The 16,758-nt window shown below is 35.1% G+C and overlaps 1 non-coding gene across 1 annotated transcript; it reads left to right on the plus strand.

The window, feature by feature from the left end:
- The first annotated feature begins 1,030 nt into the window (after positions 1-1,030).
- On the plus strand, positions 1,031-1,137 carry LOC121210674 (small nucleolar RNA R71). Its single transcript, XR_005905788.1, has one exon. It is a non-coding gene; the product is annotated as a small nucleolar RNA R71 (small nucleolar RNA).
- Positions 1,138-16,758: the final 15,621 nt, after the last annotated feature.

Raw genomic sequence — 16,758 nt, forward strand, 5'->3', positions numbered from 1 at the left:
AACTTCTGCTTGTTTTGCTAAAAGCTCCTTTTAAAAATTTTCATTGCGTTTGGCATCTGCGATAGAGCTTCAATAAACGGTAGTTAATATGTAATTTTTTAAAGAGTTTAAGGATTTACCAAATTTTCATCCGAGCGTCTTTCTTTGTCGCATTGGGGTATGGCACACGAGGTTTATATTCGACAGTCACTGGTTTGTTTGTATTTTGATCTACCTCACCTTGACCTTTGCTCACCACAGTTTCTTGCCTCGGTTCTGGTTCAGGCTGAACGACTCCTTCGTCATCTTGCATTTAATTGCGTTGAGTTGTTCCCTTAGGTTAGGTTTGTATTACTTGGCAAACTACCTTGTGGTCATTCGGAGATTAGTTTGGAAAGCTGGTTTATCTGAGTTTCGAGGATTTGGATTGACACTTGTTGATTTTTTAGTGCTGTCTCGGTGTTCTGGAAACGGGTTTCTAACACTGATATAAACTTTGAGAGCATCTCTTCAAGGTTTGGCTTCTTTTCCTGTTGGTAGGGTGGTTGTTGGTACCCGAAGGATGTTGTGGTCTTTGATTTCCTTGACTGCCCCACGAGAAATTGGGGTGGTTCTTCCAACTTGCATTATAAGTGTTACTATATAGATTGTTTTGAGTCGAGGATTATTACCCATGTAGTTTAAGTGCTCGTTATCCATGCTGTGGCCATAAGGTTGGTATTCCGAATGGTCTGGTTCACCGCTACTTGCTTCGTACTGCATTACTGGGTGAACCTGTGAAGAACTAAGAAAACCATCAATCTTTTTATTTAAGAGTTCTACTTGATTAGAGAGCATAGTGACCGAATCGACATTATAAACGCCGACTATTTTCGTTGGCTTTGTCCTCAAGACTTGCCACTGATAGTTATTCACGGACATCTCCTCTATAAACTCATAGGCATCTTCCAGTGTTTTATTGTTGATGGTTCCGCCCGCCGCTGCGTCAGCCATTAGCCAAGTCAAAGGATTTAGACCATTGTGAAATGTTTGTACTTGGAGCCAAAGCGGTAACCCATGGTGAGGGCATCTTCTCAAAAGGTCCCTGTATCTCTCCCATGCATCGTATAGTGTTTCTAAATCCATCTGCACAAAAGAAGAGATATCATTACGTAATTTAGCCATTTTAGCCGGCAGAAATATTTTAGTAAAATTTTTTAGTCATTTGTTCCCAAGTAGTAATTGACCTCGTGGTAATGAGTTCAACCACTGTTTAGCTTTATTCCTCAATGAAAAGGGAAACAACGAAGACATATGGAATCATCAGAAATGCCATTAATTTTAAATGTATCGCATAGTTCTAAGAAGTTGGCTAAATGAGCGTTGGGATCCTCATCCTGCAAACCATCAAACTGAACAAATTGTTGTATCATTTGAATAGTGTTAGGTTTTAATTCAAAAGTAGTTGCAGCTACAGCAGGTCTAACTATACTTGATTCAGTTCCTGTTAAAGAAGGTTAGCATAATCATACATAGTGTGTGGAGCAGGATTTTGATTAACCGCGATTGCAGGAGGTAGCGGATTGCCTTGGTTTTCAGCCATCTCTTCGGTTGGGGTTAAGTATTGTCTTCTTGCTCGTTCTCCGTGTATCTTAAGCTGTGCCTTATTTCTCTTTGGTTTCTACGAACTGTACGATCGATTTCTTCATCAAAAAGTAATGTCCCGATGGGTTTCTTCTAGTCATAAACTATAAAAACCTGCAAGAGAAAGAAAAATTAGGTTAATAAATACAACCTTGTTCTTTCCTCGGTTTAGGTCCGGACTCTATTTTTCTTGATATAAAATAGCAAATTTCACTCATTTAATTATCACATTATTCAAATTAGTGCATAAATCATACTTTGGAAAAAATACAATTTTGCCCCTAAACTTTCACATATTTACACTTTGGTCCTTAAGCTCGTAAAATGAAATGTGTCCAATCTCTTTCTTACCTAAGCCTAGCCAATTCATATTCACTCTTATAACAGCCCACATTTTTCATCAAATCACATTTTTAACACCTATTTTTACATGTTTACAAACAAGTCCTTTTTGGTGTTTTCATGAAAAATAACTTAGAAAAAGATGTTCATCTAACACCAAACTTCCATATTCCTTCATTAATCATCAAAATACATGCATGACACACATGGGTAAATTTCTGAACATGAACCCTAGCTTAAAATCAGGGTAGAAATAGCTAGATCATGCTTCAAGGATATCAAAAACATAAAGAACATTAAAAACGGGGCTAGGATGTACTTACTATCAAGCTTGAAAGTTGAAAAACCCTAACTGTGGAGAGCTTGGGAGTTTCGGCTATGGCATGGAAAAAATGAGCAAATTTTGCTTGATTTTCCCTTTTAATCTTTTATTAACCAAATGACCAAAATGTCTTTTTTAATAAACTTTCAAAATTTATCCATGCATGCCCATTTTTGTCCATAAAATTAAAAATTCTGCAAATTACTATTTAAGGACCTCTAATTAACAATCCAAAGCTATTTCATACTAAAAGCTTCTAGAAACACATATTTTGCAACTTATTCAATTTAGTCCCTAACTTCAAATTGGACACCTTAGGCATAGAATTTCTTCCTGAAAATTTCACACACATCAAATAATCATAAAATAAATATTTCTATTTCGAATTTGTGGTCTCAAAACGACTGTTTTGACTAAACCTTAATTCAGGATGTTACAACTCTCCCCCTTAGGGATTTTCATCCTCAAAAATCTTACCGGTAAAAAGACTTGGGTATTGGCTTCTCATCGTTTCCTCGAGTTTCCATGTGGCTTTTTCAACCCCGTGTCATTGCCATAACACTTTTACAAGGGCAATACTTTTATTTCTTAATTGTTTGACCTCTCGAGATAAATTTTAATCGGTTCTTCACCATAAGACATATCCGGTCGTATCTCCACCTCTGTAGGCGAAATCACGTGTGAAGGATAAGAACTGTAATGACGCAACATAGGCAAGTGGAATGCATCATGAATCTTTTCTAACTCAGATGGTAAGGCTAACTGATAAGCGACCGATCCTATTCTTTCAGTCACCTCATATGGTCCAATGAAACACGAGCTCAGTTTCCCTTTCATGCCAAATCTGAGAAATTTCTTCCACGGGGACACTTTTAGAAATTATCACCAACTTGAAACTCCATTTCTTTTCGTTTTAAATCAGCGTAGGTTTCTGTCTATTTGAAGCTGCTTTCAGGCAATCTCGAATCACCTTTACTTTTCCTTCGGTTTCTTTAACTAAGTCAACCCCATAAATCTGATTCTCTCTGAGTTCAGTCCAATATAATGGTGTTCGGTACTTAAGCCGATACAATACCTCATAAGGCACCATTTTCAAGCTCGACTGAAAATTGTTGTTGCAGGCAAATTCTATCATCGGAGAGGCAATTATAGAAAATCTATTAATGAACCTTCGGTAATAGCCGGCTAAGCCTAAGAAGCTTCTAACCTTGGATACGTTTCTCGGTAGTTTCCAATCAACAATGGCCAAAATCTTACTCGGATCCCTTCACACAACACAATATGCCCCAAAAATCTGACTTCTCTAAGCTAGAACTCACTTTTGCTAAACTTAGCATACAACTGTTTATCTCTCAAGGTTTGCAAAATAATCCTCAAATGATCGGCATGTTCAAATTCGTCACGAGAATAAATTAGGATATCATCGATAAACACCACAACATATTTATCCAAATAAAGTCAAAAAATTTGATTCATTAAATCCATGAAAACTGTAGGAGCATTCGTCAAACCAAAAGGCATCACTAAAATTTCATAGTGACCATACCTTGTCCGAAATGCAGTTTTCGACACATTCGAGTCCTTAACCCTCAACTGATAATAACCGAATCTCAAATCTATATTGGAAAATACTGTGGCTCCCTTCAATTGGTCAAACAAATCATCTATCCTATAACGCCCTTGTACCCGAGACCATGGCCGGAGTCGAGCACGAGGTGTTAATGGACTTAATTCATTAATTAAACAGCTCAAACAATTTATTTTTAAAATTTCCAGACAAGCTTGCTAACTGCGTCACAGTAGCTTAAAAATTCATATCTCGAGTTCCAAAACTCGAAATTAAGATCCGTAAATTTTCATAAAACTAGACTTATATATTTATCTACTAAATTTTTTCTAGAATTGTTGGTCTAGCCAATTAGTGCAGTTTATTAGTTAAAGTCTCCCCTATTTCAGGGTTCGGCTACTCTGACCCCTGTGCACTACGAAACAAATTTCTTTCTGTAAAGAAATCCAATGACTATGTTGTTTGTTTCAATTAAAAAGAGGCTCAATAAGGAATCCATACATATAAATTGTGAGTCCTAAAATTTTTTACACAAATTATGGTGAATTTCTAAAGTCAGAAAAAGGAATCCAGAAATTGCTCTGACCCTGTTTCACAAAAATGTAAATATCTCATAAAATAAAACTCCTTTACATATTTTGTTTCTTCCAAATGAAACTAGATTGATTAAGCTTCAATTACATATTTATTCATCATCTAATTCTCTCTCTAATATTTTAGTGATTTTTCAAACTCACATCACTGCTGCTATGTGATTCTGTTTTATAGCCAATTTCACCATTTTATGGATTTCCATAGATTAGTTAGCACATAAAACATACGTGTTATTAAATATAATCTCAATTAGCCACTCCAATAGCTAATCATTTGCAAACATTTCTATGCCATCCATGAGCTATATCATAAGATTATATACACAAAAGGATTATAATGCTATACATGCCATATTCCCAAAATATGCAAGCCATCATACCGAGATGGTCCGTTGATAGTGTGAGCATGCCTCCGACCGTCCTGATCTCCAAACCGGCTTGTCAAAACTACAAGGAATGGAAGGGAAGGAATAAGCATAAATGCTTAGTAAGTTCACATGCAAATAACAAATAACTTAACAAAGCAATTATAACAACCAACACTAGCATAATATCACCAAAACATATATATCACATTTCTATTCATCATTCATCGTCTTACTACATTATTGTTGTCGTATCAAGTCTCAACCCGAGGGTTAAGTACATACCTATCCAAAGTGCCCATTCCACAACACTTACCAATACGTCACTTGCATCTTGAGTATTCTTCCATTTCACTAGAATTTTACCCGTTGAACACATCAAAATATAACTCAGGTACATGGAAAGTTTGCACATAAGTGCCACATATGTAGCCAAGCTACCATGTAACCTGCCCATAAGTGAACTCGGACTCAACTCAACGAGCTCGGATGCCTAGTTACATCTCACGAACTCGGACTCAACTCAACGAGTTCGGACGTTCGCACCCAAAAGTGAACTCAGACTCAACTCAACGAGTTCGGATGCCCAAATTTTCGAATCTATTCCTAAGGTTCAACAGGACTTTCCTCATTCGTACTCCTTTACCATTCTCCTTGGAATACCCATGACGATACTTCAGCAGTCTTTCACATTTTTCACATAATTCATAAAATTTTTGCATGTTGTCCAACAATGACCACAAAGCATAGAATTGCATGATAACAATCATAATATCATATAAATAGCATTAAATGATTTAAAATAATGGTTATATTACAATATTTACAGTTGAACTTGCCTCGTATGCGAAAATGGTCATTTTTACCATTTTGTCCACAACTTGGTATTTTACCGATTTTAGCCCGAATTTCGATTTTCCTTGCTCTATCATTTCAAATATAGCCTAATTAGGACTCATATTATTCAAATCAACCCAAAATCATATTTTTGAAAAATTACAATTTTTCCCCTAAACTTTCACATATTTACACTTTTGCCCCAAATCTCGTAAATTAAACTTCATCCTATTGTCTTATGTTTTATGATATGCTGATCATTTTTCCCTTCTACAGCAACATCCAATTCTCACTCTAACATGTACTTATGAACATTAGGTATTATTACCGATTATGTCATTTTAGTCGTTTTTACGTAAAATCACTTAGCAAAAGTTGTTTAACACAATCTCAAGCTTCATATTCTACCATAAAACATCAAAATTCATGCATATCATTCATGGGTAAATTTTAAATATAAACCCTAGCTCAAAATATTGGTAGAAACAGGTAAACCGAGCTACGAGGATTTCAAAAATGTAAAGAACATTAAAAACGGACATAGAAATCACTTACAATCAAGGCTTAAAAGTGTTGAAACCCTAGCTATGGTGGAGAGAAAAATTTGTCAGCAACGTATGGAGAAGATGATCATTTTTGTGTTATTTTTCCCACTTTATTTCATTTAATATCAAAATGACCAAAATGCCCTTCCGTATTAAACTTACAAAAATTCCATCCATGTCCAATTTTTGTCCATAAACTTAGAAATTGGTTAAATTTCTATTTAAGACCTACTAATTAATATTTCAAAAGAATTTCATACTAGAAACTTCTAGAATGCAAATTTTGTAACTTATTCAATTTAGTCCCTAACTTCAAATTAAGCACTTTATGCATAGAATTTCTTCACGAAATTTTCATACAATCATGTAATCATATCATAGACTTAAAAATAATCATAAAATAATTATTTCTATCTCGGATTTGTGGTCCCCAAACCACTATTCTGATTAGGCCCTAATTCAGGATATCACAACTCTCCCTCCTTTAGGGATTTTCATTCCCGAAAATCTTACCGGAAAAGTGGTCTTCATTTAGATTCCTCAATTTCATATTTGGTGCTGAAGAACTTTCACTCAGGCGGTGCCTCTAATATATCTCTTTAATTTCTCATATATTCTGAAAGCCTACGGACTCATCTCTAAATTGTTCTTAAATTTTCAACCCTTTTTAGTTTCCTTTGTCATCTTGACATAAAACCCAGATCTTAATTTGGTTAATGGAGACTAGAATTCCAAGAAATCCAACAATCAAAGGGACCTGCAGTCTTCCAAAATAATCATACAAATTTTCATCATCGATAAATCACAATCCAATAACATCTGAATCAAATTACAGTACATGTCATTACTCTCTGAATGAATAGGCAAATTTTCACTGTAAGCTTCATACAATTCTTACTGTCTAAGCCTCAGAATAATAATACCATGAATCAGATCCAATCTGAAATTCAACATAAGAAGTTGATCCTCACTGTACTCTTTTAGTTTACTACTCACTATCACATTTTCCTCTTTCCGCTACGGAAATAATTCTGATATAGCCTCGAAAATAATCCTTCTCATTCTCATCCTAATATCAATACTAGCAAAGATAATTCTGGTAGATCCTGATACTCGGCTTTAACCCCATCAACAACTCAAATTTTCTGTGACATCAAATGCTCCAAACTATCACATTACCTTATTTTCATGAAACACATCACCATTCATACAATAGTGCATTACTGAAAATTAGGAAATTTTTACTCAATGTAGACTAGTCCAGTTCAGACGCTTTGGTTAGCAATATTCTCATCTGTCCAAAACTTGCTAACATGTAATAAACTTTTCAGCTTTTGTAAGATGAAAACTTTATCATTTTTAGTAGCTTCAACTCATACCAAAATTTTCTAAGAGATATATACTTCTCGTTCAGACTATTTTCCTTTTACTCGTAAAAAAATGAAATTCTATTATCAGACTTAAAAAAATGATCCTGACATAATTGTCATATGAAACCTTTCAAATAAATAATTCACACAGATTAAACATCCAAGCCAATCTAAACACCGTTGAATGACATTTCAAGTAATCCTTTCTTCTAGTTACTAAACAATTCATCATGCAGCCCTTTACTAATCATTTCTTACGCTAATCAAAACCATCTCAATTGCATTAGCTCAAGTAACCAAAATATCTCAATTGAAGTCATTAATTATAATAGACTTCCTTGAGAGAAGTAATCCACCATACCGATTGAAACTCGCACTTTTATCACTTATGCCTTTATTGTTGTCAAATCCTTACACAGAAATTTGAGAAATTCCAATATTAAAATCACCACATTACTAGGATCAAATCAAAAGTATAGTCATGCTTGTCATGATTATCATGAGCTAAAGAGTGCACTTCGAACATAAGTCATAATTGACAAATTATGGAATAAAGATAACAAGAAAACCGAATAAAGAAATCAAAGATTGAGAAACCCAGAATAAAGAAATCCAAGATACGATACTATGCTGGAAAGTCAAAAACCTAACTCGTACGAAAATATAGAAGATCTTGAAAATTCCTCAGAGAAAAGAAGTCCAGAAGAAAACATCATTTAATCCCACTGGAATCAAATATAACAAGAACAATTTATCTTCTCATACATATATATCAAATGGAGCATTAAGTAGAAGAAACAGTATCATAATATCATACATATCCTCTTATCAATTCTTATCAGACGAAATGTAATAAAATGCCCGAGGAAATACAGTAATACAAATTATAAACCAGTCAGACTACCAATGCATCCATCTAACACCAGGATTAAAAAACATTCCCATATAACAAGAATTTCTTCTAAAGATCAACAGCCATAGAAATTTTTTTCTGAGAATGGATAAATACATAGAACATCTCAGAAGAAACTGTTAAATCTGTCTAGCCGTAACTGTCACACTTAGATATTACACATTTCAAATATCATTTCCCACAACTAATTTTGCCATCACAAATTTCATGTTAGACCTTTCACTAAAGAAGACCAGTTCTGAATAAATTTTGATTTACACTTTTCTCGACCTTGTATCTGAGTAATTCAATTTACCAAAGTAAATTCATTTGTTTAACTGGGACAGTGCATAGCTCCAATAATCTTTATATCAACCTAATACTTTTCTAGCTCTAACTTTATTTACCAACTCATTCTCAGTCTTTAATCATGTTTATGATTATTCTATCACTGAACTCTTTGGTTTCTCAACCGGAAACTTATTCAGTATAAATCTCATGAAATTCCATTATAAGCTCTACTTCGGTAAGGGGGAGGGGTTGTAGGGCCTCTGACTCGACTTGCTCATACATATACATATGACACAATTTCCATCATCATAACAACATCATCAAAATCATATCATTCATTCAGGCAATGCATCATTCATGTTGGTTTACACAAATTTTCTAGTTATCCCATTAAGACAAGTATACTTATGCATGCATCCTATGTTTTCTGGATAGCTTGACTTATCCATTCATTTACTCAAACAAATCATACTCATGACATCATATAAGGGCTAAACAAACATAGATATTTGCATCACAATCGCAACTTTTATTTCGTGCATTATCATATACATATCATTACAATCATATTATTCAGTCCAAACAATTTAACATAGATAAATTCATTTCATTATAATCATTTATCTCATAAAAAATATCATTGACATTCATCAACATTCAACGTTCAATTAAGGCAATGACATTTTCATTCATATCATGATATTAGGAACCTTTACTCATACCTCTACGAATTTCTCGTTATCCCGTTCATCTTATCAAGTAAGCCAAGTGCACTACATCATATGAGCATTAAGCAAGTATGGATATTTATCACAACATGAACTTTCATCTCACGTGTTATCACACATATATATATCATAAACTTTTATTCATACTTTTCTGAATCGAGACTCATCATAATCGTAATTTTATTCAAACACCTTCGCATCACATTGAACATGGTCAGTGCAGCTTGGTTGGAGAGTACCTCTGTCTAAACAAGACGGTGCTTATACGCGTCAGGAGGCATCACACTATCACGGATCCGTGGCATGTATAGCTAGACTCTTACACATGCTAGGTTAGTCTGAGAACCGACTAAACCATAGCTTTGATACCACCAAATGTAACGCCCCTGTACCCGATACCATCGCCGGAGTCAAGCACGAGGTGTTAACGGACTTAATTCATTAATTAAATAGCTCAAACAATTTATTTTTAAAATTTCCAGACAAGCTGGCTAACTCGTCATAGTCGATTAAAAATTCATATCTAGAGTTTCGAAACTCGAAATTAAGATCCATAAATTTTTCCTGAAACTAGACTCATATATATATCTACTAAATTTTTTCTAGAATTTTTGGTCAGACCAATTAGTACAGTGTATTAGTTAAAGTCTCCCCTATTTCAGGGTTTAGCTACTCTGACCCCTGTGCACTACGAATCAAATTTCTTTCTGTACAGAAATCCAATGACTATTCCGTTCGTTTGAATTAAAAATATCTCAATAAGGAATCCATACATATAAATTGTGAGTCCTAATTATGTTTACAAAAATTATGGTGAATTTATAAAGTCAGAATAGGGAATCCAGAAATTGCTCTGACCCTGTTTCACCAAAACTTAAAATCTCATAAAATACAACTCTTTTACCTATTTTGTTTCTTCCACATGAAATAGGTTAATTAAGCTTCAATTACCTATTTTATTCATCATCTAATTCTATCTCTACTATTTTTAGTGATTTTTCAAACTCACATCACTTCTGTTGTGTGATTCTGTTTTATATCCAATTTCACCATTTTATGGATTTCCATAGATTAGTTAGCACACAAAGCATACGTGTTATTAAATATAATCTCGATTAGCCACTCCAATAGCTAATCATTTTCAAACATTTCCATGCGATCCATGAGCTATATCATAAGATTATATACACAAAAGGATTATAATGCTATACATGCCATATTCCCAAAATATGCAAGCCACCATACCGAGATGGTCCGTTGATAATGTGAGCGTGCCTCCGACCGTCCTGATCTCCAAACCGGCTTGTCAAAACTACAAGGAATGGAAGGGAAGGAGTAAGCATAAATGCTTAGTAAGTTCACATGCAAATAACAAATAACTTAACAAAGCAATTATACCAACCAACATTAGCATAATATCACCAAAACATATATCACATTTCTATTCATCATTCATCGTCTTACTACATTATTGTTGTCGTATCAAGTCTCAACTTGAGGGTTAAGTACATACCTATCCAAAGTGCCCATTCCACAACACTTACCAATACGTCACTTGCATCTTGAGTATTCTTCCATTTCACTTGAATTTTACCCGTTGAACACATCGGAATATAACTCGGGTACATGGAAAGTTTGCACATAAGTGCCACATATGTAGCCAAGCTACCATGTAACCCGCCCATAAGCGAACTCGGACTCAACTCACTAAGCTCGGGTTTTCGCATCCATAAGTGAACTCGGACTCAACTCAACGAGCTCGGATGCCTAGTTACATCTCACGAACTCGGACTCAACTCAACGAGTTCGGACGTTCGCATCCATAAGTGAACTCGGACTCAACTCAACGAGTGCGGATGCCCAAATTTCTGAATATATTCCTAAGGTTCAATAGGACTTTCCTCATTCGTACTCCTTTACCATTCTTCTTGGAATACCCATGACGTTACTTCGGCAGTCTTTCACATTTTTCACATAATTCATAAAATTTTTGCATGTTGTCCAACAATGACCACAAAGCATAGAATTGCATGATAACAATCATAATATTGTATAAATAGCATTAAATAATTTAAAATAATAGTTATATTACAATATTTACATTTGAACTTACCTCGTATGCGAAAATGGTCATTTTTACCATTTTGTCCACAACTTGGTATTTTACCGATTTTAGCCGAATTTTGATTTTCCTTGCTCAATCATTTCAAATATAGCGTAATTAGGACTTATATTATTCAAATCAACACTAAAATCATATTTTGGAAAAATTATAATTTTGCCCCTAAACTTTCACATATTTACACCTTTGCCTCAAATCTCGTAAATTAAACTTCATCCTATTTTCTTATGTTTAATGATATGCTGATTATTTTTCCCTTCTACAGCAACATCCAATTCTCACTCTAACATGTACTTATGAACATTAGGTATTTTTACCGATTATGTCATTTTAGTCGATTTTACATAAAATCACTTAGCAAAAGTTATTTAACACAATCTCAAGCTTCATATTCTACCATAAAACATCAAAATTCATGCATATCATTCATGGGTAAATTTTTAAATATAAACCCTAGCTCAAAATATTGGTAGAAACAGGTAAACCGAGCTACGAGGATTTCAAAAATGTAAGGAACATTAAAATCGGGCATAGAAATCACTTACAATCAAGGCTTAAAAGTATTGAAACCCTAGCTATGGTGGAGAGCAAAATTCGGCCGCAACTTATGGAGAAGATGATAATTTTTGTGTTATTTTTCCCACTTTATTTCATTTAATATCAAAATGACCAAAGTGCCCTTCCTTATGAAACTTACAAAAATTCCATCCATGTCCAATTTTTGTCCATAAACTTAGAAATTGGTTAAATTTCTATTTAAGACCTACTAATTAATATTTCAAAGTAATTTCATACTAGAAACTTCTAGAATGAAAATTTTGTAACTTATTCAATTTAGTCCCTAACTTCAAATTAAGCATTTTATGCATAGAATTTCTTCACGAAATTTTCACACAATCATGCAATCATATCATAGACTTCAAAATAATTATGTCGATTAGGCCCTAATTCGGGATATCACATATCCTCAGTAAGGGGTACTTATACTTTATCGTCACCTTGTTGAGTTGTCAGTAATCAATACATAGGCTCATCAAACCATCTTTCTTTTTCACAAATAAAACTGGTGTACCCCACGGTGAATAACTAGGTCTCGTGAAACCTTTATCTGTAAACTCTTGCAACTATGCTTTTAAATCCTTTAATTCGGTCGGAGCCATCCTATACAGAACAATAGAAATTGTAACACCCCAAACCCGGCATAGACATTATGGCTGAATCTGATGAGATCACATTGAAGTGTTTTTCAAAAATATAATTTCATTGAAAAACCCGTTCTATATTAAACCTTTTTGTTAAAACTCAAGTCATTTAGCAAAATGTTAACCGTACTAGATTGTTATTGTTATAGCCCGATTTTGGGCTTAATTGGAACAATGGTTTCGAGACCAAAAATTTGAAGTTATAAAAATTATTTAATTATTATTTTGGTGTTATAGCATGATTGTATCAATGCATGAAAAATTTGGTGAAGTAATTTTAGCGTTTGTGAGCTTAATTGCGAAAAATGACTAAATCGCATAAAGGGAAAATGTTGTGATTGGTTAGCAAATAGTGTTAAATGGCCATGGATTATAAATTAAGGGTATTTAAAGTGAAAATAGACCCTAGGATGGTGCTTGACCGACCATGAGAGAAGGAAATTAAAATAGTCAAATGTCAGGTGAAGTTTGGTGACTTATTTGGCCAACAAGAAAATAAAATAAAAGAAAGATGATATCATCCCTTTTTCATCTTCTTCTCCACCGAAAAACACCAGAAAAATAGAGGTTTGAAAGCTTGAAAATTTCACCAACTTGTACCCCTCACAAGTAAGTGATTTTGATGGTCTTTCTTGATAATTTTTGTACTTTTAGAACCCTTGTAACATGAGCTTTCAAATGAGGGACTATTTTCCAAAATGGTTAAAAGTCTAGGGTTTTACCATGAGAGTGTTCATGTTGTTTTCTGAAATTTTATGGAAGAAAATGAATTATGGTTTTGAAATAAACAACTTTTGTGAAGTAGTTTTCGTGGAAACCCTAACTAAGGACCATTTTGCATAAGTTGTGAAACAGGTAATAAATGTGTGAAATAGTGAGAATTGTGGGCTTCTCCTAGTATAAAAAGTGTTTGCTAGGCTAGATTAATAAGGAAATTTGATAAAAATCAATTTTCGGGCCTAGGGGTATAATGCTCATTTTACCCAAAATACAAATTTGTAAGTGTTTAGATTGATATGCTGATTAAATAAATGATTTTTTTGATTTTAGATTAAGAATTACAAAATTCGGGCCTAGACCGGGGAAAATCCAAGCTAACGGACTAAGTCAAAATAGTCGCTCACATTTTGTATACTGAGGTAAGTTGTATGTCAATAATGAAACTATATTGTTATGATGTATGATTGAATTAATATTAAATCGTTATGATTGTGAATATGAGAATACATGATGAGAAATTAATGTAGTAAAGATTTCCGGTTGAACATTTGGAATAGACTTGGATATTCATACCCTGACATTGGGTGGTATGTGAGCCAGTGTAAGACATGTCTGGGACAAGCATCGGCCACATCATGAGTGCCAGTGTAAGACATGTCTGGGACATGCATTGACATTGAGACGAGAGCTAGTGTAAGACATGTTTGGGACATGCATCGGCCTCAGGACATACAAGCTAGTGTAAAACCTGTCTGGGACATGACGTCAGCTTGTTGTGTGTCAGTGTAAGACCTATCTGGGACATGGCATCGACACTGATAGATGAGAGCTAGTGTAAGATCTGTCTGGGACATGGCATCATCCTCGATATATGAAAGTTTGTGTAAGACCTGTCTGGGACACGGCTTCGACTTCAATGTGCTAGCCAGTGTAAGACCATGTCTGGGACATGGTGTCAGCATTTTATCCCATGTTCGGGTTATTGAGCATCCAGTAATATTCCAAATGATTCAACGAAGGATTTATGATTTATATCGAAATGAGAAAAGTTATGACCATGTAGTGAGTGGTACAGGTACCTATTTGAAATGTATGAGATGTGGGTTCAATTTATGCCATATGAATTATATTGGATAGTGATGAGTAAGTTGTACTTCTATTCATTGTATTCATGGAAAAGCTATGAAATGTTATGAGCATATTGTTGAATGATAATTAATTGATGTTATATTTTCATGAAACTTACTAAGCTTTATACTTACCTCTTTTCCTTCCCATTTTCTTATAGTGCAGCCAAAGTAGCTCGAGGATTATCGCCTATGTGGGAGAAACCAGTCACACAATCATCTGAAGCACTTGGTATAGTTAGTTCTTTTATTTTGATTATGGCATGTATAGGAACTTTTGTCTTATTTTAGTGTCACACTGTTTTGGGGCCAAATGTGTTGGCTTGTTTTAGCATTTGACTCATTTTTTATAAGGATATGAAAAATGGCTAATATTGAAAGTTGTTATATGAATACAAGAAGGTCTTTCATGAATAAGAAAATTGTTGGTATGGTTGAGCATGTGAATTTCAGTGTATGGATAGCAAAGTACATAAATTAGTCGCTTAAACATATGTGAAATGCATATAGGTCTTAGTTATGGTTGCTTGATTGGGAAATCATGTTATGATAGACTTTGGTGTGATGGATGGTATTGGATTGTGTTTGGGAGTGGTAAAAGGCTTGGTAGATAGCCTTATATTGTCCACACAGGTAGACACGGGTGTGTGTCTGGGCGGTGCGTAACGCACGGTCAGCCCCATGAGCATGTTGTTCTGCCGTGTGTCCCCTGCACGTAAAATTTGCAAGTTAGTATGCATGGTAGTAAACACACGGGCAGAGACACGGTCGTGTCCTTTGGTCGGGTGCCTTTATTTGGTTGCTAATGTCAGAAACAGAATGTCAAGGTTTTTAGACAAGGGCTAAGACATAGGCGTGTCATGGCTATGTGAGGGACACGTGCCATGGACACGGACGTGTGTTAGGCCCTGTGAAAACCCCTATAGGTTCGAATTTGGAATTTAATTCGCACGGGTTTGAACACGGGCCGTGTGAACCACACAGGCCATCAGCATGACCATGTCATAGTGGCCACATAGGCGTGTGCCCTATTTCAAAAGTCATTCTTATATGGTTGGTTACAGGACCCGAGTTGGTCTCGAGTGGTTTCCAATAGATGTTTGGGGCCTCGTAAATCCATGTTAAGGAGTTTTAAACATAGTTTGAAAAAGTTTTAAATTTGAGCGAGTCTCAGTGACTCGAAAATGTGATATGTACGTGTTCAAGTTTAGTAACGCCTTGTATTCCATCTTGGCGTAAGGCACGGGTGTGGGGTGTTACAGTTATTACCTTTTAAAATATTGTTTGTTGCGGGAGCTTCTAAAATATGTTACGTGAGCGTGGTGCTTTGAAAAAGCATTTATCTTTTTAAAAATTGGCGTCCTACTACAAACAGATAAGATTCAAAATAAATAAAATCTCCAAATTAAAAGTTAAAAATTTAAAAAGGCCTTATTACTAAATGAAAAGGCAAATATGGAAGCATGCACAGTTATGAGGCCACCTTCGAGTCCCTCGCAGCACTGACTTGCCTAAGCCCGGTGATTACCTGTACAGATGAATAGAACGGTGGGTTTATGAAAACTCAGTGTGTAATCCCTTAATAACATACAGTGAATCATACAGTAGGCATCTACAGTCTGGGCCTGAGCTCGAATCAGTAACAGTTCAGTTTCAGTTAGGGCCTTAGCCCATTACAGTATCAGTATCAGTATGGGCCGTAGCCCATTTCAGTAACAGTAGCAGTATAGATATGCAATCAGAAATCCGACCTAACTAGCCTCTACACTCCACTCCGTCCAGCCCTACACTCCATGTGGGGATAAAATCAACCTACCCATCCCTACACTCCAAATTAAATTTCTTGTAAATGAAAAGGCAAATATGGAAGCATGTACGGTTCTGTGGCGACCTTTGAGTCTCTCGCAGCACCAATCCGCCTAAGCCTGGGGATTACTGGTACAGATAAATAGCAGGGTGAGTTTATGAAAACTCAGTGTGTAATCCCTTAAAACATACAGTCAATCATACAATAGGCAACCACAGTCTGAGCTTGGGCCCGAATAAGTAACACTTTAGTTTCAGTTAGGGCCGTAGCCTATTATAGTATCAGTATCAGTATGGGCCGTAGCCCATTTCAATAACAGTAGCAGT

The sequence above is a fragment of the Gossypium hirsutum genome, chromosome A11 (assembly GCF_007990345.1).
Source record: "Gossypium hirsutum isolate 1008001.06 chromosome A11, Gossypium_hirsutum_v2.1, whole genome shotgun sequence".
NCBI lineage: Eukaryota > Viridiplantae > Streptophyta > Magnoliopsida > Malvales > Malvaceae > Gossypium > Gossypium hirsutum.